The sequence below is a fragment of the Bombyx mandarina genome, chromosome 09 (assembly GCF_030267445.1).
Source record: "Bombyx mandarina strain Sakado chromosome 09, ASM3026744v2".
NCBI classification, from domain to species: domain Eukaryota; kingdom Metazoa; phylum Arthropoda; class Insecta; order Lepidoptera; family Bombycidae; genus Bombyx; species Bombyx mandarina.
In genome coordinates this window covers 3,719,677-3,744,705 of record NC_143216.1, presented here as the reverse complement: position 1 = coordinate 3,744,705, position 25,029 = coordinate 3,719,677, and the positions used below count along the sequence as shown (strand labels likewise).

Sequence of the window (25,029 nt, the reverse complement as noted above, 5' to 3'; positions counted from 1 at the left end):
TTCTAATCGATAAGACCTTTTCATACAGAGAGAAAACAGTTTTTTTAAATAAAAAGCTGTAATTCTCTGTAAGCTATTTAATTTCCCTATATTACAAACAATTTACTGTTAAAAGATAGTATGAACGTACAATTGTATAAAATTTCGAATAACAATAACTCCTCTAGATTAATCCTACTAGAGTACTTATTAACATTAAATCGAAAGTTATCTAAAAGTTAATTAAGTCTAGATAATCAAATCATTCAATGTCACTTAAGTCATTTGTGCGAAATATAAACATGTCAGCTTTCCATTACAAACATAGTAGACAATTTGAATTAAATTTAATAAATTTGTTTCTTAACTATAGCAGTTCTTGCTTAAAGTTGATCGTGACAGATCATGACCTTGTATGAAAATATTACATCTATAAACACTACCTATGCTTCGTCATACAATAATTGTCATTTATACTAGCATTGTAGAGATAATACACACACTAAAGTGAATACTAAATTATTCTTAGCATTCTTATAAACATTTAGAAATTTAAGAAACGATTAACCCACAATCATGTTCATAACATGTGACATTTTGTTCTGCACAAACGTTTTATTACATGATTTGAAAAACAAAAAATGTTTAAAAAATGTAATGATGATTTAAAGTACTCTTAAATATTGATAGTTTGTACTTAATGACGCTTATAGTAATCTTAGACATGATTACATTAGTTATACTTTTATTCCCTATCTAAATTATTTCTATTCTGACGTTTCTGATGCTTTAGCTTTGGTAATACTAGATGAAACAAACAGCAGATTGAAAGAAAATCATCTTAAAGTTAATTACATTCATTACAAACCATTAGTTTACATTTTGTTAAAAAAGAAACTGGTGTTCGTTACATGCAAATGAATTATAAACATACACATGCAAACATAAAATGTAAATTTATCTTTTAATCCAAATTAAATGTACACTAATATTACATCTAAATAATAGAAAGGGTTTCGAAAATTTTTATTGCACTCAACAGCAGACGAGCACGCAACCCGGCCCGTGATAAGTGGTCACCAGTGCTTATAAACTTCAGCAGTGCCATAGGGGTTGCTGTCTATCACTTAAGTTTTAATAAATTATTAATATACTCAGTCACAAGCATATTGATTTCACATAATGAAAATGTAAGAAACATAATCATGTTTAGGCATTTTCATTTATATCTGCTCATACAGAAAACACAACTTAGCAAATATATTCCACAGTAAATCTAAATAATTGCAAATAATGCTTTTAAAGACCGTTGACTTTTGATCATTAATTAAAATCATCTTCTCGTAGAATTTACAAAAGGTTATTTACAAAAATTTATATCAGTATTTTCATATATTACTAACTTACTAATTACAACTATTCAAACGTAATACTATAACTATAAGAACTAAACAACCTATTTTAAAACAAAATTGGCATCAATTTAGTTCTTATGAACTATTTCAATTATTAATTTATCAATTATAAACATATTTAAAAAAAATTAAGATCCCTTGAGAGTTCACGTTCCTTGCTGAATCAGTTTCTCTTCTGAAACGGAGAAACAAAGTATCTTAAGTATGTAACAAATATTGAAAAAATACGACCATGAAAAATTTAGTGTTAATGTAATCTTACTTACAAATTAATATATTACATAACACGTTCTGGTTCAAATATAGTGCATCAATATTTTCATGTTTCAGACATTTTAGTGCTCCTTATAATTTTTCCATAAAATTTTGTCATTATCAAACCTTTGTCTACAAAAATAAAAACATTATTTTATATTGGGTAGAAGGATGAACGTGGTCACAGGCCACTTGGTGTAACTTAGTTATCAAACACCAGGAAACAAAACGTGAATGCCATCATCTAACTTTGGATGTGAGATCAATTGTGCTGTATTTTATTTAAACAGGAAAGCATGACTGATTGATCATTCCAAAAAACTAGTTCGGGCCCACTTGACAATAAGCATATAATACGCTGAGTTGCAAAACATAAATACTTCCACCCACTCGAGACAATTTTATTATCTGAGGTGTGTGTGTGATAGTACGAGACTTAATACCGACTGTTTTGATCAAAACTTAACATATATGATAGCTAGGCAGCAGAAATAGGAAGGACCATTAGTTGGTGCTAATTCATTTAATTATATTATGAATAATAATTATGTTAGCAAATAATATACCGGGAAAATAGTGTCAACTCACCGTTATCAAGGCATCCGAAATAGCATTTCATTTTCGATCTTCGAGGCATGCTGATTTTTAATAATAAACATTCTGTAAGAAATGAAAATAGTTACACAGGCTTACGAAACGCTAACGAAGAAAAAAGTATTGGAGCCAAGTTATGTCTAAAGAGAATTCAAAACAGAGTTTCTCAATGTCTAATCGTCTAATATTCTCATAAAGCTAAAAGTTGCTCTAAATTAATACTACAACGTAAAATAACTCACACCAAGACCAAAAAAAAACGATTTAAAAAATTAAATCGTTACGACATTTTGAAAACTTTTTTTTTTTTTTGAGATTGTTTTACGGCCCTGGAATTTTGAAAACTTCAAAGCAGTGTTTCCACTTACGTTTTTTTTAACACATTTTACCCTAGTTTCTTTTGAATTTACCCTAAAATTTCCTAGACAACTTTCATAAATCCTTTATATGAGTCGACTATTATCAAAGCCGGCAATCTGACTTTTGGACAATGATTGGTAAATCAGAAAAACGAATTATTGACTTTATATTCCATTGGCAGTCACAAAACTCTTCGGAACGACATCTTAGATAAATAACAGGTTAACTATTAACCTTTATTTAATGCAGATTTTGAACCGTATTCTTTGAAGGAGACGATTATATTCAAATAAATCTGTATTGACATATCAATAAAAATTTTTTGTCCAAATGCACAGATTGCCACCTTTGATAATAGACGACTCATATAGAAAGCGTAAATAAAATACAGAAAATAAACCACAGCATATTATTTAATGTAGGTATATATAATATAAACGCCCCCAGAAGATCATAGATCTATAGGATTAGAATTTTCAAGGAAGTCGACGCATTGCTTTTATATTCTTTTGCTGCACAACCTAACACTGTTCGGTTCTAAAATTGAGCAATTGTTTGCTGGCAAAGTTGGGAACTTTCTATGAAGCAAGCCGTTCAGGGTTTCATTAGAAAGCCTGTTTCTTTTGTCAGTTTTTAAATTTGAGAACACTGAATAATCTTTCCACCTCAGTCTTTGAAGAAGGAACTGCTAGCAAAAGTGAAATGACAATTACAAGGTTTTCGTAAATGAAATTACCATGATAATCTTTCATGGTACATGAAGTACCTGTATATTACAATACAAGTAAGTTCTGGTGACATCAACGAAAATAGGTAAATAAAAATTTGGCGGATTATACTTATTGGGATTCTGGGGAATCCCTAAGAAAAAGCAGTGGCTTAATCTATGATTTACTTTACTAGAGGGTTACTGTTGAATCAAACCTTTATAGTTTTTATACACAACTCTGTTTTATTCTTTTACTTGTCAACTCGACTTAATGTCATTCTCTCTCCATAAAATAAAATGTTCATTGTTTTACTTTAATTATCGTTTATTTTAAAATTCACAACAGTTACTAGTATAGGCTTTGCTTTTTACCCCGAAATATCCTAAATCCTGGTATTTTTTAAATTGTCTTTATCATCCAAAATATCAGCTATTTTTCCCTAAAAAAGGGAGAATTCCCTAAAAGTGGAAGCACTGCTTCAAAGTACGCTACATTTTTTATTGAGTCAGAACTCATATCTGCCATCTAGTGAGTTTATTAGATCATTAATGCCTAAAAGTTACAAAAATGACGTCGCCACAGGAGTAAGATGACGCTAGTTGTATGTTATTTTCCTTTGTATGGGAGTTGCACCCCCCTGACTAGGGTGTCCCGGTAACCGTACTCGTTGAACTCGGCAAAGAGTGCGACGTGCAACCTAACCCATATATCAGCCCGCTGAGTTTCTTGCCGGATCTCCTCAGTGGCTCGCGATTCCGATCCGGTAGTATATTCATTCGCGAAGCAGCTACTCTTGAGTTGTTAGGTCTCTTTTGGAGACGCTCGGACAGCTGTCAGCAAATCTCACACCTCTTGGCTGAGCCTTTGCTCGTAAACCTGCCCTGATGAAGTTGGAAAAGCCTTCAGGCAACCAGTAATCCTTCTTTCTTAAAAAAAAGGTAGGGTTACGCCTCAGTTTTAACTCGCGTTTGATGTTAAGATATACATGGTTATGAATTAATAGTTTTTGTATGAGCTTGAACCTGTCTTAAGGCGTAAAGTAATAAATCTTAATTTTTAACTTTAATAAGAGGGACAAATGAATAAAAAGACGTAACCCTAATTTTAAGAGTATATTTAAAATTTAAAATAAAATTCAGTGGCACTACTAGCTTTTCTGTCAAGAAAAAAATAATAATAATTTGTATACTACATTTATATTATGTATCATATTTCTTATAAATTTTATTGCTATCTTACTTATAAAATTAATTTTAAAAATTTTCAGTCCATGTCGTAAAGTCGCACACCTGGAACAAAAAATATATTATTGTTTGTATCTAATATTGTATATCTAATAATCACTTCGCCTCATTTTCTTCACAATCTCGTTTGCAATCTTTATAGATTTATTTCTAAGTAGGAATGTGACAGACGGACGACAATACGATTCCAACGCAGCGCTATATTGTCTTTTTTTATATTAAGTATCTGGTTTGGAAATCACTCTGACCATAGAGTGTCTGTTGTTGAAAAAAGAGGTTACTTTTTAAATGCACGCAGCCTTTAGACCGAATAATTTAAATATATATATATATATATATTGCAAATATTGCAAAGATGAATATGCTATTTTTTTATTGTAACAACAATAAGTACCTACTAACTTTTAATCGTCTAGTCTAATCTTATCCGACCGCGACGGGGCAACGCAAAGCCGCCGTCACCCGAAATGTTTTGTCGGATCCCCCGGATTCACTTTCGGTGCTTTTAGGTCTTTCAAGCACCGGCCACTGTCCTCATCGAGCTTCGACCACAACGAAAAGTTCAACGAGCTAACTAACCCATATACACAGCCCACTGAGTTTCTCGTCGGATCGTTTCAGTGGGTCGCGATTCCGATCCGGTGATAGACTCTGCGAACCACTGCTCTTGCTAGGGCTAGTGTTAGCAAATTCTCTCAGGTTGAGCCCGTAAGCTCACCTCGGGTAGGTGCGTCCTAGCGTAGTTGGAATAGCCCTAAAGGGCTAAGGGCTACCAGCGAATAGGTAGGAAAAAAAATCTAAAGAAGTATAAAAAATATATCAACTAATCTATCTATGGTGCGTGTGTTTTTTAAATCTAATTTATTACAAAAGTTGCATTGAATATCGCGGTAATTTAAATAAAACACTAAGTAAATGGAACATTAATTTAAAACCTCAATTGATTTTCACAAATAAGCTTAAATTGCTTAATGTAAAGTTTCATCAAAATCCATATTTAGTAGTACTTTTTGCATGAAAGAGTAACAAACGTACATCCATACTTTCTTACAAACATTCGCGTTTATAATATTAGTAGGATTCAAATTTAACCCTTCTACCTTCAAAATTCATCGAAATACTACATGTGACTTTTCGAGAACAAACTAGTATATTTAATTTTGTAGCCTAAAGAATTGCGTGCTAAAACTTTGTTTCGCGTGTAAAATTGTACAAATTTTATGCCAAGGGAACTCGATTAACGAGGTATTTCGTAAGGAAATCGTGATATTTGAATGTAATACCTCATTACATTTAACTTCGTCGCTTAGTTCAATAATAAAACTTTAGAAATAGAAGCGTTCAACACAAGAGGTTAGGGAAACATCTTTTGAATGCAATAGGTTTGAATGAATAGCGCTGTCTATCTGATCGCAATTTAAATTCTATTGTATAAAAGTGTCACGCCCTTTAAGACGGAAAATCTTACTGGCCGCAGAAAAAACATTGAGATCAGTACCATTGCGGGCTCACACGACTTAGCATGCGGTCACAACATGAATAGCGCTGTCTATCTGAAGACGATCGAAATTTAAATTCTATTGTGTAAGGCTGTCTCGCCTTTTAAGATGGGAAATCTTACTGGCTGCAGAAAAAAACATTGGCATTAATAATACCATTGCGGGCTCACATGATCTAACTTAAGCAATTGATACGCATAGTATAGTTGAATGTCGAGAAAGTATATCATGGATATTCAAATCGGAATAGTTTGATTTTTATTTCTTATTGCTTAGATGTGTGGACGAGCTCACGGCCCACCTGGTGTTAAGTGGTTACCGGAGCCCATAGACATCTGTGAGACATATACAATATAATATATGGTTGCGCTGGTTTAAAACTTAGTTAGTTTTAGGTTTCGAAAAATAGCAACATTTTTAATTTGGTTTTGCAAATCCTGTCCCATCCCTCTCCGGCACTTTACCTACGGACGCGTGCGAGCGAGATCGTGTGGTGACATCGAGACGAAAAAATATGGCTGAACAACCGCGCGCGCGCTTCGTGTCTTTGTTATGTTAAATACGTAAATAAGTGAAATCGTTGGTGTTTCTCATCGCGAAGTGGTACGAGTCTGCAGTAAGGACTACATAAAGGTATTGTGCATCCTTCCTTTAACGCAGAACTGCCACTTCTTATCGTTTCTTCCCGCAGTCTGTGTCCTTCATTTGCAACGACCAAATTTCAAATATTTTCATAGTTTGCTTATCTCGCGTCTACATTTTTTGGTCCAAACGAGCCGGATTCGTGTTAAAACAGCGCCAACCATTGCCTAGGTTTACCTAATTTACCTAATATAATTAGAACCGCGTACCAAGTAGGTACTTCGAAAAAATATCGCTTTTCCTGATTTCGTCTTTAATATCGTTTTCGTTCACATTATTTCTTAAAATTCACTTATTTACAATATCAAATTAGGTACCTAGATAGAAAACCCGCGTTCTGGTTTCATAATTATATCGGTTATTGCAAACAGTAGTTTCTTTGTTTAGATCACCGGTCGAGCGTACGCCTCGAGCCGGCCGCATACATTAGTTTTAGGTATTCAGTGTAGGTTCCCCGTGTGGTGTCGGGTACCTTACGTAGAATAGCACCACTCCCGCCTCTTCCTGGGATATCGTAAAAGGCGATAGATAGGAAACGCCAGGCGACGGGTAGTAGCGTATTCCTGTGTGCTAATAAACACCCGCCGCTTCGAATATTATCTTTAGTTTTTTACTATAAAATATTTATTAACATTTGTACTATTCGCATAAATTTGTACTCGTAGGTAGGTGTTTACCTTTCCCGCCGCTTCGAATATCGTTAGTTTGTTAATTTGAAATATTTATTTACGTTTATCTTAAAATGGCACCTTCAGATACTAATTAAAAGATGTTATATGCCAAAAGAGATAGGATATTCTCCCGCATGCAAAGCATTTCTAGCCAAGTTAGAGATATGGATTCAAAGTCATTCAACGCTGACGCTTTTTTGTGCGACTTTGAAACAGTAGATTCATTGCGTGAAGATTTTGAAGGTGTGCTCGATAAAATAATCTTGTTGGAGTTAAAGGCTAATCCCGATTATTTAGTTAATTATCAACCTCTTACGGCGTTTGAAGATCTCTTAGGCTGCGTGAAACGAGCTGCCAAAAGGTTACAATCGCAAACGGGGGATCACGTTACGCTGGCTGGTCAACATAGGATTCCAAAACTACCCCCAATAGAAATTCCCGAATTCAATGGCGATATAAAAAACTGGCCTTTGTTTATCTCTAGCTTTCGGAATGTCGTACATAATAATACATCGTTAACGGACTCTGAGAAACTTTATTATTTGATAGGCAAATTAACCGGCAGGGCTCGTTCCATATGCGCGGGAATTACTCCAAGCGCCGAAAACTATTCGTTAATTTTTGATTTATTAAATAGCAAATACGAAGATAAACGTCTATCTGCTACTGCGTATTTAGATCAATTATTTGAATTTAAACCTATCTCTTCTGCAAAGCCTAGTAATTTAGAATTATTTTTGGACAAGTTCGCATCGTCGGTAGCCGCTTTAAAAAACTTGAAGGTCAATGACCTATCGGATTTTACGTTTTTGCATGTTGCGCTTAAAAAATTAGACACAGACACTGCCCGTGCGTTTGAATCCTATCAGCGCTTAAATAATAAGGGATGCGAAATACCATTGTTTGTAGATCTAGTGTCTTTTGTTCGTGATCACATAAAAGTATTAGAGCGCACGTCATCAGTTCCCAAGGCTGCCAACAAAGGGCAGTTTGACTCTAAGTTATCATCTACACAGGCTTATACATCTAGTTCTGAGTCAACGGTATGTAGTCTGTGTCGTGACAAACATGATCACATTTATAAATGTAGGGTTTTTAATAGTTATAAACCGAATGCGCGGTTTCAATTCGTCAAATCGAACAATTTATGTATAAATTGTTTAAGTAGCGGTCATCGTGTTTCCGCGTGTAGGTCGTCCTCTTTATGTAAAAAATGTAATTCTAAGCATCACACTTTATTATGTTTCGGAATTGAACCCGTCGCGAGTAAAGCGCATTCGAATGCTAGACGCACGCAGTCACCAGGTACACGAGCATCGGCTGTCGCACGGCCCTCCATGCCTTCTTCGGTAGGCTTAAATGATATGGGCATTGCTCCAGCTCGCGTCAGCACGGATGACGTAACGCTGTGCACTTTATCGAAAGGTTATAACCGCATCTTACGCAGTCCTACTACGGTACTAATTGCGACCGCACGTGTAGTTATTATTGATTCACGTGGTAGGGAGCATTGTGTACGCGCGTTGTTGGATGGCGCGTCTCAAAGCAATTTTGTCACTCGTGATTGTTGTCGACGATTGGGTTTGAACATAAATAATAGACCTGCTTGTTCCGTAGTAAAGGGAATAGGAGGTTCTAGCAAAACAATTGAAGGTTCTGTAGAAATAAAATTTTATTCTCGTTTCGATCGTAACGTAAATTATACTATGGAGTCGTTAGTAGTAGATAAAATTACTGAACGTTTACCGACTACCACAGTTGATGCCTCTCTTTTATCGAATTTCGAAGACATAGCATTGGCAGACGATACTTACTTTAACCCAGGCCCGATCCAACTGTTGATTGGAGCTTCGATTTTCCCGCATCTGCTCTTATCGAACAAGGTTCAAGGACGGCCTTCGCATGCCTCGCCGATCGCGTTAGAGACTATCCTCGGTTATGTTATTGTTGGTGACGCTCCCGTTCGTGTAGCTAGCAACGAGAGCCTTTCATATTGCTGTACCGGAGACCCGTTAGACTCCACAATTCGGAAGTTTTGGGAATTAGAGGAGGTAGACGTGCCGTCTGTACTCAGCCCCGAGGACAAAATGTCTGAGGAGTTTTATACCAGTACTACCACACGAGATAGTGACGGACGATACGTGGTGGCTTTGCCCTTTAAAGGTGATGTTAACACTCTCGGTAATTCGCGTCAAGCAAGTGAAAGTCGATTTTACTGCTTAGAAAGAAAGATGCAAGCTTCTCCGCAGCTAAAATTAGCGTACGACAACATCATTCTCGAATATTTAGAGAAGAACTATCTCTCAGCTGTAGATTGTGACAGTTCAGATATTTCTTGTTTTATTCCGCATCATGGTGTAATCAGACAAGATAAGGTCACAACCAAATTAAGAGTCGTACTCGATGGTAGTTGTAAGACTACTACTAATGTTTCGCTCAATGATCTGTTATATCGTGGACAAAATTTCCAAGGAAATTTATTTAATATTATTATTAATTTTCGTTTGTTTCCGGTTGCCCTTTCCGCTGACATTCGTCAGATGTTTCAGAGTATTGGAGTCAGAGATTCTGACAGGCGTTTTCAACGCATTCTATATCGTTTTTCTCCTCAACAACCATTACAAGTTTATAGTGGCCCCCCTTGGGCACATTTGGATGTCGCGCAGTGGCCTGCTGTTCCTTTTAATCCTTCCGTAGAGCCTGAGGCGCCGGAAGAAAGGAAACAGACTTTTCTCGCCGCTACTTTAAATGAAAAATCTCCTATATTATCACTAGGAGATCGTATCTCATCTTGGTCTAAACTATTGCGCAGTGTAGTTTTCGTTTGTCGATTTGTAAAATTGTTACCTCACAGATATCGCATGTCAGCATCGGATTATGAGTTCGCTGAGTTATTAATTCTTCGTGAACTTCAACGGTTTTATTTTCGCGCTGAGATCGCGAAGCTCGAGGAAGGTCAAGTTTGTAGCCCTGCATTTCGACACTTAAAACCATTTCTTAAAGATGGAGTAATTAGAGTAGGGGGACGTTTAAGAAACTCTGACTTGAGCTACGACGAGAAATATCCCATTTTGCTTCCGAGAAAAGATCCGATCTTGAATTTACTTGTCGAATATCATCATAAATTAAATTGTCACGCCGGTCCTGACCTGCTGATGGCGCTCTTACGTCAGAAGTATTGGATACTTTCTGCTCGTAATTTAATTAGGAATAGGATACACAAATGCATGCCTTGCTTTCGACTTCGTCCTAAGCCAACATTCCCTGAAATGGCGGATCATCGTTCTTGTCGTGTCGTTCAATCCGCTAAACCCTTCATTCACACGGGTACAGATTATGCTGGCCCTTTCAAGGTTACCATAACACGTGGGCGAGGTATTCGTTCTACCAAAGCTTACGTGTGTTTATTTGTTTGCATGACTACGCGCGCAGTACATATAGAACTGGCTGGTGATTTAAGCACAGCTAGTTTCATGGGAGCCTTCAAGCGGTTCCTATCTAGACGAGGCCCGGTGGGTAGAATTTATTCGGACAATGGAACGAATTATATAGGTGCTAAACGCAAGCTTTCAGAACTTCATGAATTTCTTTGTTCAAAGTATCATAATACAGAGTTTGGTCACGTCTTAGCTGAAAATCGCATTGAATGGTCCCTAAATATACCGACAGCTAGCCATTTTGGCGGGAATTGGGAGTCTAATATCAAAAGCTTAAAGTCTCATCTATATCGCGTTATAGGTGATACAATTCTTTCATTTGAAGAGCTATGTACTGTTCTCACTCAGATCGAATCGGTAATGAATACACGACCTTTATGTAGAACACTCTCTAGTGATCCTTCAGAACCGCTTGCCTTAACTCCTGCGCATTTTTTGAATCTCACGCCTTTGAAATGCTTGCCTGCGGAAGAAATCGATGAAAATTTAACTACTCTTGCTAGACACGATTTGCTAGACAAGTTAGTTCAATCGTTTTGGAAGCGCTGGAGACGGGAATACCTTCATACGTTGCAATCACGCCGCAAATGGAACACGCCGGTCGATCCAGTCGTCGTCGGCTCGGTGGTGATTCTGATTAACGATAATTCGCCTCCTCTACACTGGCCTTTGGGTGTCGTGGAAGAAGTGTTTCCGGACTCTACGGGAGTTACACGCATTGCACGGGTTAAGACAGCGATCGGATCGTATTTGCGTCCCGTGGTGCGACTCTGCCCACTACCCAACCAGTAGCTCATTTAGATTTTTCATATTATTTAGGTTAGTTGTATATAGATATAGTATAGATTCTTAATTCTTGTAGGAACATAGCGTAGTAGTAGATAAACGTAGCGTACTTATTTGAATTTATTGTTATTCGTTTGTTAGATAATACACTTTTTAGTTTTTTAGTTTAGATAATACTTTGAAGGCGTCCCTTCAAGCCCGGGGGAATGGTTGCGCTGGTTTAAAACTTAGTTAGTTTTAGGTTTCGAAAAATAGCAACATTTTTAATTTGGTTTTGCAAATCCTGTCCCATCCCTCTCCGGCACTTTACCTACGGACGCGTGCGAGCGAGATCGTGTGGTGACATCGAGACGAAAAAATATGGCTGAACAACCGCGCGCGCGCTTCGTGTCTTTGTTATGTTAAATACGTAAATAAGTGAAATCGTTGGTGTTTCTCATCGCGAAGTGGTACGAGTCTGCAGTAAGGACTACATAAAGGTATTGTGCATCCTTCCTTTAACGCAGAACTGCCACTTCTTATCGTTTCTTCCCGCAGTCTGTGTCCTTCATTTGCAACGACCAAATTTCAAATATTTTCATAGTTTGCTTATCTCGCGTCTACAATATATATAATAATCATTTATTTATTTCTCTCTTAAAGGTAGTAAGTTTAACGTAAATGCCGCCACCCACCTTGAGATATGAGGTCTAATGTCTCAGCATAGTTACAACGGCAGAAATTGGTCGGGCGGTGGTACCTATCCGTGCGGACTCACAAGACGTCCTACCACCAGTAACTTCGCAGATTATGCTTTGGCGGGTTTGATTACACGATGTTATTCCTGCATCGTGAAAGTCAATCGTGAACATTTGTTAAATACATATTGTATAAGAATAATTTTTATTTGCATGCGGGATTCGAACACCGGTGCATCTTCGTAGGATGCATCGCTGTATACGAATGGACCGAACGTCTTATCCTCCAGGCCACGACGACTTCGAATTGTTTATCTGTGATTTCATCATAGGTCAACGTAATGATGGCCTTTAAAAATAACTGTGCAGACATATTAAGATTTAGACAGGTTGATTTTTTTTATTAAGAGAATACGACTTGATGGTTAGAGATCGCCGTGACTTTGGACATTGGCAATCCCAGGGCCATAGTCTAATTAAAATTATGAATCGTAAATGATTTTTATGACTATCTTCATGAAAAATACCTTTTTTTTACGTGTATTTATTTATGACTAGCTGCCCGCTCCGGCTCCGCTCGGGTCTTTAACAAAAATTTCAACGATATTTGACAGTGTTTTATTTTTTTTAATAAAAGAACACTTATTGCGGCATAACTATAATAGTTAGACATATGCTGTCCGAAAACTTTTTGTAAATAATAATGTGCTCTACAAAGTCTTAGTACATTATTTTATTCTATCATCAATAGTTTTCGCAGGGCACGCGATGTAAAGAATATTTTAGGTATTTTTTTTACACCTTGGGTTACATTATTAGAGTTTTAGTAAGGATTCGTAATTAAAAAAAAAAAAATTATAGTCTATGTCACTCGGGAATAGTGTAGCTTCCAAATAGTGAAAGAATTTTTCAAATCGGTCCAGTAGTTTCGGAGCCTATTCAATACAAACAAAAAAACGAATCTTTCCTCTTTATAATATTTAAGTATATAAGTATAGAAGTATAGATAATAAATCTGATTGGGGTTTAGATTTTATAAGAAAGTCGTTGAAATTCGAACAATTTAAAACTTAAAATTTAAGTCTGCGTTAAATAATTACTCAACAAGTTTTTTTAAATCTCAAGGTCTCTATCATTGACGTAACGTTACTTAGGATACGTAGAGTATGAAGTTGCCAGAAAGCACAGCATTACGAAAGGTACCGCGGCCAACGCACGCCGGCACCGGTTGCATCGAAGTTTCCAGAACAGTTTACGTTCTCGAAATATAATTTCGTTCGTGTGGAGGTAATGGACAAAGATAAAAAAAAGTCTAGTAGTAGTGTCTCACATCCAATTATACCATATAAATTGTTGTTATTGTTGTTATTATTAATTGTTGTTATTAATCTTAAATTTTTGGCACAACGATGTAAGGTGTGGAACATAGTCACTCTTAAGCTGCTATACGCACTATACACTGTATTGTTTGTTTTTCAAGATATTCTAAAATTTAAAATTGTGTTCATTGATGTAACATTAAAATTATGTAACAACGTTTAATTGAAAAGCTTCAGCTTGTCCATGGATTTGCAAGAATGTCACTTAAATCTTGATTATTTTTATATCCCTCAAATGATGATGATAAATTGATTTAAGTTGGGGTTTTTTTTAAAAAGAATATCGCTAAAACCAATACCTATATCTCTTTTTTTTAAATAAAACCTATTGTTTTACAAAAAAAGAAATCCCTATACATTATTCCACTACCCCATAATATCCATAATAATTATTTAATTATCGAGAATAATTATATTCTAATGTGTATGTGTCTTAATGCAAATTCGGCAACCTTTATTATTTCTTTTAGGTTTTATTTTAAACTAACACTAAATATATTGTTGCCGTTTTTAGCACGTTTCTGTAATATAATTTAAAATCTGTAAAAAAATAATTTTCGTTTCGTTTTTTTTTTTTCAGTGACGTCTGTGCCTTAAAATTATCGAGACGTGTTTTTGCTTTATAGTTTCTTTTTCAAAAGCTAAATGATGGTCGTAAAATTTTAACGTATTTTTAGAATTACTAGTTTTAGAAGTCTTTTTCTGAATCACACATCTGCATTTATGTATGTTAAGGATGTAGACGGGTGTCGTGATAAGTGAAGGAGATACATAAATTATTTACTCAAAAATTTTCCATTTCATATTCCTTTCTTAATTTTTTTTCTAATCTTATATTTCATAATTGTATTTTTTTTTATTGCCTAGATGGGTGGACGAACTCACAGCCCACCTAGTGTGAAGGGGTTACTGGAACCCATAGACATCTACGACGTAAATGCGCCACCCACCTTGAGACATAAGTTCTAAGGTCTCAGTATAGTTACAACGGCTGCTCCACCCTTCAAACCGAAACGTATTACTGCTTCACGGCAGAAATGGGCAGGGTGGTGGTACATACCCGTGCGGACTCCCAAGAGGTCCTACCACCAGTAAAAATCGTCGTAATCGATCGTATTGTAATCCATCAACGAATACACACAGTCTGTTGAAAACGGACTATATTTAGATGCCCCGCGCAAGCCGTTATGTAAGGGCCCTCTCGGTGTGTTAATGTGTTTTATAATTTGTTGCAAGGTCGTTTGGTTGTATTAGAAATAACTGGTCCTCAGCGGACGGCCAACGTGTCTTGCAAAATTTAAAGTTTCAGCAAAACTAGCCTTATTTGCACAAAAGAGAATGCTTTTAAAAATGAAGTCGTCGTTGCCTAAAAGATAAGACGTCCGGTGCATTCGTATTTAGCGTATGCACCGGTGTTCGAATACCACAGGCGGGTACAATTTTTTATAATGAAATACGTATTTAACAAATGTTCACGATTTACTTCCACGGTGAAGGAATAACATCGTGTAATAAAAATCAAACCCGCAAAATTATAATTTGCGTAATTACTGGTGATAGAACCTCTTGAGTCCGCACGGGTAGGTACCACCGCCCTGCCTATTTCCGCTGTGAAGCAGCAATGCGTTTCGGTTTGAAGGGCGGGGCAGGCACTGTTAAAAGTGAGACCTTACAACTCATGTCTCAAGGTGGGTGGCACATTTACACTGTCGTATATGTGCTCCGGTAACCACTTACCACTAGGCAGGCTATGAGCTCGTCCACACATCGAAGTAATAAAAAAAAATGTTCCGAAAAATAGCCAAGTAGTATTTTAGTAGTATAGTACACAACTTAAAAAACGTTAACAAAGTTTATTGACATTACATGTATTAAGAAAATCGTTAAATGAAAATATTTCAAAGACATTACAAAATGTTGCTTAATGTCATTCTTTTTTAATTAATGGCAACTTTAAAAAAACAAACAAAACAATTTTTAAAAACTAACAATGAATGGCAAACTGTTTTTCTCTGTCTTTCTTTCTTTTGTCCTTGAAAATAATAGCTAATATTATTATTTAGGCACATTATCTGTTTTATTTTATAAAATAGTCTGTGATCGAATTCAATTTAACAATACGCTTATGAATTCATTATATAAAGTATTGTAATAGCTCATGGCTGTCAACTATTTATTAAATGTTAAAGAACTTCTTTTTGAGATAAAAAGTTCCAGAAAAATAATCGTTTTTTTTTGTTTGAATTTTATTTTAACCTATTTATTTATTTATTATATAAACAGTCTATGTAGAGCAAAATATATTATTTTAATCACATTGGTTTGTGATATTAAACATGTACTACTATAATTATCACTCGTATGAAACATAGTTAAGTCACTCTCAAAATGAATAACAAAGTTTATTTTGAAATTAAAATTAACCGGTTTTTTTTCTTTGTGTAGGTACTGTTATCTAATAACAAAATTCATTGCATTTTTTTAAATAATCCTTATAAATATGTTACGATAAAACATTCGTAAATATACAATTTCATCAAAATATCATCAAAATAAACCTTCTATAATCGCGATTAAATCGGACAACGTAGTAATATATATATTTCGACAAATAAAAGTGTCTCATGCAGTAGTATCTAATATATTAATACGTGAAGCAAAAACTTTGTATCCCTTTTTACGAAAATTGCGCGGACGGAGGAGTATGAAATTTTCCACACTTATAGAGAATATAGAGAAGAAGTGCACAATGCTAATATTTTTTTAAAATAATGCATAAAAGATACATTAAATCAATAAAGAAAACATTACACACACTACATACCATGTATTTGACGCACACACGCATGCATACTATTTATTGTCAAACTATTGTTCTTGACGTCTGTTGTCAAATTGAGATTAAATATTGTTTGTCTTTGTTAATATTTTTTATAGCGTAGTCTTGGCGAAATTTGTGATTATAGAAGTATATAAAACCGTTTAAAAATACAATCATAATAGTGTACAAACTTACAATTCCAATTAATTATAGTCGAATTTTGACTACTGCGGGACCTCTAGTAGTGATGTTATTTGGTCAAGTAACAATCGCGAAGATCGAAATATTTACTATTTCGATTAATAACAGACTTCAAGTGAATATCTTTAAATCAGAGCGACTCCTTTTTCAATGCTCTTGTAGGCTGATGATCGCGATTTAAATTGAACTAGTAGTCTCCCAGTAGTCGAAATTCGACTACCTATAATTATTAATCATTTGAAATTATAAGCTTGTACACTATTTTCAAAGACTAAGATACTTCTATAATCACAGATGTCACCAAGACTACACTTTAGACAAATATGAATAAAGACAAACTGTAAATGTGTTAATCTAAGTAAACTATCGGCCATGACTAAATGTCGGTATTGATTTCGGGACTGTTGAGAGGGTGCATCTGTAGTTTGTAAGTATCTATTTCGCCCAATAAAGCGTTCCAGTTTGAATCATCGGATGTTGGTTCACAATGCGGGTTCTTGCAACCGCTTAACATCAGGAAAGCCGCGAGCTCTTTCCGAGGACCATAAAATAAAAGCCGTAGGTTTTCGAGAATTGAATGCGGCGATGCTTATACGCTTAGGCAACTGCTAAACTTAAGGAGCTCGCTAGCTACGCTATGAAAAAAAGAATGAGCTCACAAGCCATATTATGCGGCCAATCCACAAGTCGTTAACTTCTTAACACCAAATCGGGCGAGCGATTCTCTGGTTATGTACACGTATATGTAATACTACTACATATTTAATGTATCTAGTATTCAGTAAGTATTGCATATTATGCACGACCAATGTTTTTTTTTATATTAATGGCCGAGCAGACAGACGAGCATACGGCCCACCTATTGCCTATTTCTGCCGTGAAGCAGTAATGCGTTTCGGTTTGAAGGGTGGGGCAGCCGTTGTAACTATACTGAGACCTTACAACTTATATCTCAAGGTGGGTGGCGCATTTACGTTGTAGGTGTCTATGGGCTCCAGTAACCACTTAACATCAGGTGGGCTGTGAGCTCGTCCACCCATCTAAGCAATAAAAAAAAAAAACCTGATGGTAAGTGGTTACCGTCGCTCATGGACAGCAATGCCAGGGGCAGAGCCAAGCCGCCGCCCACCGCTTATAATGCAACAACGGTACTTATGGCTTAGTAAATGAATACATACATACCGTAACAATAAATGGCGAAACACAAACGATGACTAGCAGACTGTGAACGGGTTTGTTGCACAAAACGAGACAGTTAAATTAAACACTTAGAACGGACTTTAACTGCGAACGAATCCGAACACTTTCCTATTGTCCGAGATTGTCGAGGCGTTCGAACAGGACGATGTGTTGCTGCCCTTTCTTGACAGTCCGTTCTTTCTGCCAACGCTCATTTTCGATTCTTTGAAAATCCTATCCAACATCTGTCGGATCGTCGAATGTTTTCTGTCGAACGGATTCGGGAACATGTTCGTGTGTTAAGTACAGAAACGTGCACTCGTCAGCGCGCTGTTTGCAAGATTAAATGGCTGCGTTCCGAATTGCAGCAGTGGGGCGGCGCTTGCGAAACCCAAGGGTCAAGTTCAAAGCCGCCTGCCCGTGTTTGTAGTTACTTAAAACACCGTATTATGAAATGTTTGGTAAGATCATATTGACCGTTTCAATGAAATGCTGCTGCTGGGTCCGTCGACGGAGAATTGCGTTATATCGATTGCGTGTTTGCTTTCAGTGCCATTTATCAGTGTTTCGAGGCTTATACTTGTTTCCTTGTATTTGAAAATATTATAACGTTAAAATGTGTATTCTATTAATATAATTTTTATAGAACGTAGATATTTTTTTTTGAAAAATTTTTTATTGCTTAGTGCGGTGGACGAGCTCACAGCCCACAGCTCAAATCGAAACGCATTACTGTTTCACGGCAGAAATAAGCAGGGCGGTGGTACCTACCCGTGCGGACTCAGAAGAGGTCCTACCACGAGTAATTACGCAAATTATAATTTTGCGGGTTTGATTTTTATTACAGGATGTTATTCCTTCACCGTGGAAGTCCATCGTGAACAGTTTTTACCTTCTGTGTGTGTTTTTCTACGTTACGAGACGAATTAACTTTTTCTAAATTGGTTATCATGAAATCGCGTGTTCAATGATTTAAAAATGAAAATACAAAAGCTTAGCTTTGATGACGCGCGGTATTATTAAAACCCTGCAAATTCACGTAATAATATTTTATTTATTTATTTTGCAGTGCGATTTAAATGCAAGGAACAAAAAATAGGATTTAATTACATAATTTGATTACACGATTGTTCAATAAACAAATCTTTTATTTATTCTCCTATTACGCATCTAATCTAATTTTACTTGGGATTGCAAGGACAAGGTGACCTTTACATTGTTACTCTTTGAATTACCTTTTTGATTTTGTTATGTCAGAATAGCGTACTGAGAGCATCATTATGGTCATAATATGTATAATAATATGTAAAATAATAATATGTATAATAATATGTAAAATAAATCATTAAAATTTTGCTACACGCTTCACGGTAAAATAGACCATTGCTTTATAGCATTGCGTTCGTATTTTCAGTACGGTTGTTCAATTTATTTTTTATTTTTTTATGTCAGGATGGAATCACCGGACTTCCACCCTCCACTGGGGATGGAGGGCGGGGCATGTTGGAGTTGAACCGACTAAAACCTCCTGTCGCTCAACAACCAGCATCCAAACCTCGCATGAGACAGAACTCATGAAATGGCAAAGGGGGGAAGGTGAAGCGTTCAGGGCTTCGGATAGCCCGCCACTGATTGATAGTCAGCGGCGAGCGATTAAGAACTAGTTAATACATAAATGGACTAGAATTTCATAACTCTGAATATTCTAGTGGATTTAAAATTAGACATATACATAGATCTAATTTAAACTAATATATAAATCTACAGTGGTTTTTTCGGATGTTCCGTTATAACTACTGAACCGTGCCTCCGATTGATTTGAAACTTGGTATCCATGTAGAAAATACATGTACTTAATGGATAGGCTTATATTTATATGAGTGTTAAACTCCCTAATAATAATGACAATAAATAATAATGTTAATTTTAAAATGCCCAGCGAAGAGGGCGAGTACGGCTTGTTCTGCAATAATCTAGCCTAAATCACTAGAACATTAAAATTGAGGTAGAAAACGCAGATCTATTTGACGGTTTTCCATTCCAATAATGGACATCGGACAAATATTACGAAAATGAAGTCATTATCATCATCATGCAGCCTCCGTCACGTTTGACCCTGAATTATTTTACCGTGTTGTTTAGGTAAAGAGTTAATTAGAAAAAAAGAAACTGAATGATATAATCGCTTCACGGACGGCTCTAAATTTTATACAAGCGTTCTGGGTATTTCCCGCAATAATAAAACTGTAGCTACTACTGCGTTCTTTGTTTACATTAAAAATGTTATTCATCGGTCTAAGACTATACAAGAAAATGTACGACATCGGAATTATAGAGTCGTATCTAACCATATAAAACATAACAAAAATGCACTTTACTGCCGTGTTCTAAGTTTGGTTTTTTCTAGTTATTTTGAATCACGCATGACCTATTGTTGATATGATGCTTTGATCTCCAATTCTCTATCTGAGGTGTATAGTGAGCTGATCGTTGACACTTATTTTTGTGCTTAACATTAACAGGACATGGAAGTTTTTATGATCATTATTTAAGCAACGGTAGTTAACTAGGTTGCAACCGTGTTTAGGTTTAAGTATCAAAACATTATTTTGTTCTTGACACACTGCATATCTAGTTTTTCGACAAAATAACGGGATACCTACATAATAATAAGCAAATTCAATTCTGATATTGAGCTGAACTATCCATTGTGCAACTTGCTAGATATTATGGATACGCTGAATAGAGATCACCTGATTGGTGGCCACATGTTGGGGTCGACTAAATAAAACTCCTCAAACGTTTTCCTATTCCTGAAGAATCAAAGAAGACTGAGAGCATATAGATATAGAAGAACTTGATGATAGAGTCGATCTGGGAGGATTCAAGCTAGACACGATCTTCAGCAATAAAGAAGAAGAAAAACATTCAATAGAACAGACTTTTTGAAGATTATTTTAAATTGAATTATAAAGAATTACTAGCTGACCCGGCAAACATTGTTTTGCCATATAGAGGTAAGATGAGATTTCTAGGGAATTGCTAGTGTAGAAAAAAAAAAAAAAACTTATTGTAAGTGTGTAAGGATGTGGTAAATGAGTGAAAGAGGTATGTAGTGCTGTGAACGATGGGGGAATATATAATAAAAATAACAAAACCTCATTCAACCACATAATACCTCATTATAACAAAAAAAATATGTTAGGGGTGGACAACCCTAATCACTTAGGGGTATGAAAAATAGATAGTAGCCGATTCTCAGGCTTACTGAATATGCATAAAAAAATTCATGAGAATCGGTCAAGCGGTTTCGGAGGAGTATGGGAACGAACATTGTGACCCGAGAATTTTATATATTAGATGAATGCGTTTCAATACATTCACCAATAACCACCGACTATCTCTGTCTCTCTCATCAGACATCACTTGAAACTTAATTACTTACTTGTTTAATATAATTAAGACTTTTCAATAGTATGGATATTTTTAACGTTTTACTTTGCTTTGGGTTTTGCAAATAGCTGTTATTAATGTTAAAATGAATAAAAGTATGTATGGTAAAGTATAAAGACGAATAATTGATGTGGGAAAAGGATTCGAACGTCTAATCTATGCAAGAAAAGCGCGTGACGTCAAGTTTTGTTTTGAACGCTATTTATATCGTCGTATTTCATTTTATTATTTTAAGTTGTATTTGATAAGGCGTGACGAAAGCGGCTGTGGTGTCAACGTCTACGTTGACCTAAGTTAAATGAGATATGATGAAGCGAAAATATACATTTATACAACTAATGCAAGGGCAAGTATAGAGGGCACCTTGTCTTCCTAGATGCGCATTATTGTATCTGACGCAATTGTTATTAGTTGCCTATTGTTGATTTTATTCTATACTATACGATTTTGCTCTGATACCGTAGGCACGAAAATATGAACGCCTATGTAATTGAAGATATTTAAAAGTATACCTTTGTAAGCACTCTGGGCGGTTACAGAAATATAGACCTAGAAAGAAATACAATATGTCTTGATAAAAAAAGAATACTCAACATATACTCACGAATTAGGTACTTATATGATGAAGGCGTAACGTCGTGTGATAAAAATCAAATCAGCAACAATATAGTTGGCGTAATTAGTAGTGGTAGGGCGAGGTGGTGAGAGCTCGCTTCCTACCCGTACCTTGTGGGTAGGCGCTACCACTCTGCCTGTTTCAGCCGCGAAACAGTAATGCATTCTGGTTTGAAGAGTTTGGTGACCGTTGTACTGTACAAGGTGTCCCAAAAATAGTGTCAAGCCGAAGTCCAGAGGTAGAGCATCACTAGGGCTAGGTAGTTCGGAACAAAAAATTTCATTTTTCTCATTGGTATGTCAAAAAACACCTTTGTTATATTCGTAATTATATTTGTTTCATGAATGTTTTTTTCTATAAAATGTAGCGAGGATCGCGATGGTAATTTCATTTCTTAAATCGGGCCCGAGCGAAACTAATTAGTGATCATTGGTATAGAGTACTAATAAAAATCTACGTTTCAAATTAAAAATCTGTTCAAGACGTTAAAAATGTACCTAATTTTAATGCATATATGTATGAATCATATTATGCAACTAAAAGTGGGTATATACTTATATATGTTATTGTTTTAAAATTACGCGGCAATCTATGTTACAAAATAATTGTATCCGACGGGTTCTTATCGCGGTTTTTAAATTTATGGAGATTTTGACATTTCAGCGCTGCTCCAAGTTGATCGAAATCTTTTTTTTTTCTTTTTCTATCTATTCACTAGTAACCTAAGGGGGTATTCTAGCTTCGGGCGGACGGGTAGGTGAGCTCACGGGCCTAGACTGAGACAATTTTCTAACAGTAGCCCTAGCAAGAGCAATGCTTCGCAGAATATAAAGAAACAATTTTAGAAATAAATTTATTAATATATTCCTTTTAGTACTGTATAAGCTATTATCTGTATGTATGTATGTATGCTCGTATATGTGTATGTATATGTATATGTGATTGTGTCTATATTTGTAACTAAATATCAATTTCATTGCACCTACCGCTATATTTACTCTACACTACCTTTGGTTGACTGGTAGAGAATGCCTTAGGCATTAAGTCCGCCAATGTAAATCTGACATGAAGTGTAATCACTACATAGTATAAAACAAAGTCGCTTTCTCTGTCCCTATATCTGTCTGTCCCTATGTATGCTTAAATCTTTAAAACTACGCAACGGATTTTGATGCGGTTTTCTTTAATAGATAGAATGATTGAAGAGGAAGGTTTATAATAACATCCATTAAATAGTGGAGAAATCAATAATAAATAACAGTTTCCGAAGCGAAGCGAGGGCGGGTCGCTAGTAAATAAATAAATAAATATACCACCTGATCTGGATCGCGACCCTCTGAGAAATTCCGGCGAAAAACTTTGTGGGTTGTATCGAGGTCCAAGCGAAATTCCTGGAGCCCCTAAAATCGAAGTATAGTATAAAACAAGCTCTTTATGCTGCAGAACGAACCATCTTTGCCACAATGAAAACTACTTTTACGGTTTTAAAACACGTTTTTAATTGTCATTATGTTGTTTCCCACGATCCGAGCACTTTACAGTTTTCGTGGTCACGGATGACCAAGGTGTTGTTCGTCAGCCTAAGAATATTGTGTTAACCACCGACTATTGTATCTTTGCCATCAGGGTATTTGGAGTATAAATGAGCATACTTTGAATCAATCAAAACGTATAAAACAAAGTTCTTTGTTATTTCAATTCACGCATATAGATTTATCGAAGAAGGAAAATTGACATAACGACAGTGTTGATTTTAATATTTCACGACAAAAACAGCATGTTTACCTTAAAATAAATGTGTTATTTGTATAATATATTATTTATTAACACTATCATTATTTTATGGAATGTAAATTAATCTAAAAATACATTACATTTAATGTCAAAACAAGGGCAGACAGAATAAGTATTTTTATATCACACTTGTTATCCTTGTTTCTATTATTGGTTTAAAAAAGTTGATAAGATCATTTAAATGGAAATTTTAATCATTTTGTTTGTTTGTTGCTTGAAGTTAAGTTAGGTTAGTTTGTTAGGCAGCGGCTAGGCTCTGCCCCTGGCATTGCTGAAGTCCATGGGCGACGGTAACCACTCACCATTAGGTGGGCCGTATGCTCGTCTGCCTACAAGGGCAATAAAAAAAAAAGGTTAGATTTTCGTGTGAATTTTGGAAATTATTGCAAAAAATAAACTTCAATCTCTTTCCGGCAATTACTTTTGGCCAAAAAATTATTTGTCTTCATCCCTGTATTAACATAACTGGCTAAATTGTATTTTTAATGAAAGGGTACCGCATATGTATTGTATGTACCTATATGTTGTACTATAATTAACCATCCCTAAGTTTTTACCAAGCCTGTTTGTCAATTGAACCGATTGTGACCTTTTGTAACCTTTGCAAAGAATATGCTAACTATACCTTAGAACTCATGTTTTAAGGTGGCTGGCGGCATTTACTTTGTAGATGTCTATGGGCTCCGGTAGCCACTTAAAACCAGGTGGAAGGAACTCTTGTGAGTCCGCACGGGTAGGTACCACCACCCTGCCTATTTCTGCCGTGAAGCAGTATTGAGTTTCGATTTGAAGGGTGGGGCAGCCGTTGTAACTATACTGAGATCTTAGAACTTAAATCTCAAGGTGGGTGGCGCATTTACGTTGTAGATATCTATGGGCTCCAGTAACCACTTCAAATCAGGTGGGCTGTGAGCTCGTCCACACATCTAAGCAAAAAAAAAAGGTGGGCCGTGAGCTCGTCCACACATCTAAGCAAAAAAAAAATGCGTATTAAACCTATTGAACCTAATTTAGATAATATATTTGCTGCAAAAAAATGCCAAAGATTCTACTACCATATTCATAATCGCACCTCTTATTGCTCATATAGGTTGTATCACGGGGCAACACCAGGCTGTCATGGCTTTCTAGAAATTTCTGTAACTTTATAGGAGGTAATTGCTTAAATGCCCTTCTGTCATTGTGACCCAAAATTCGGATATTGGCTCCAAAACGATATATGTATTTCCATTCCTCCCGATTGTGTGCTAAAAAATCTAAAAATGAATAATTACACTTTCAGGTTATTATTCTTGGTGCTCTAGGTGAGGGTTCAGA

General features: G+C 35.8%; 2 long non-coding RNA genes across 3 annotated transcripts; both read right to left on the bottom strand.

The window, feature by feature from the left end:
* Window positions 1-62: 62 nt before the first annotated feature.
* Window positions 63-18,227, bottom strand: LOC149502299 (uncharacterized). 2 transcript variants are annotated; one of them, XR_016323524.1, is made up of 5 exons: window positions 17,853-18,227; window positions 2,486-4,602; window positions 2,238-2,309; window positions 1,661-1,781; window positions 63-1,569 (listed from the first exon to the last, which is right to left on the bottom strand). It is a non-coding gene; the product is annotated as an uncharacterized LOC149502299 (long non-coding RNA). The 2 variants fall into 2 exon arrangements; XR_016323523.1 differs by having other exon boundaries at window positions 2,238-4,602.
* On the bottom strand, window positions 9,024-13,262 carry LOC149502300 (uncharacterized). Its single transcript, XR_016323525.1, has 2 exons — window positions 11,368-13,262; window positions 9,024-11,269 (listed from the first exon to the last, which is right to left on the bottom strand). It is a non-coding gene; the product is annotated as an uncharacterized LOC149502300 (long non-coding RNA).
* Window positions 18,228-25,029: the final 6,802 nt, after the last annotated feature.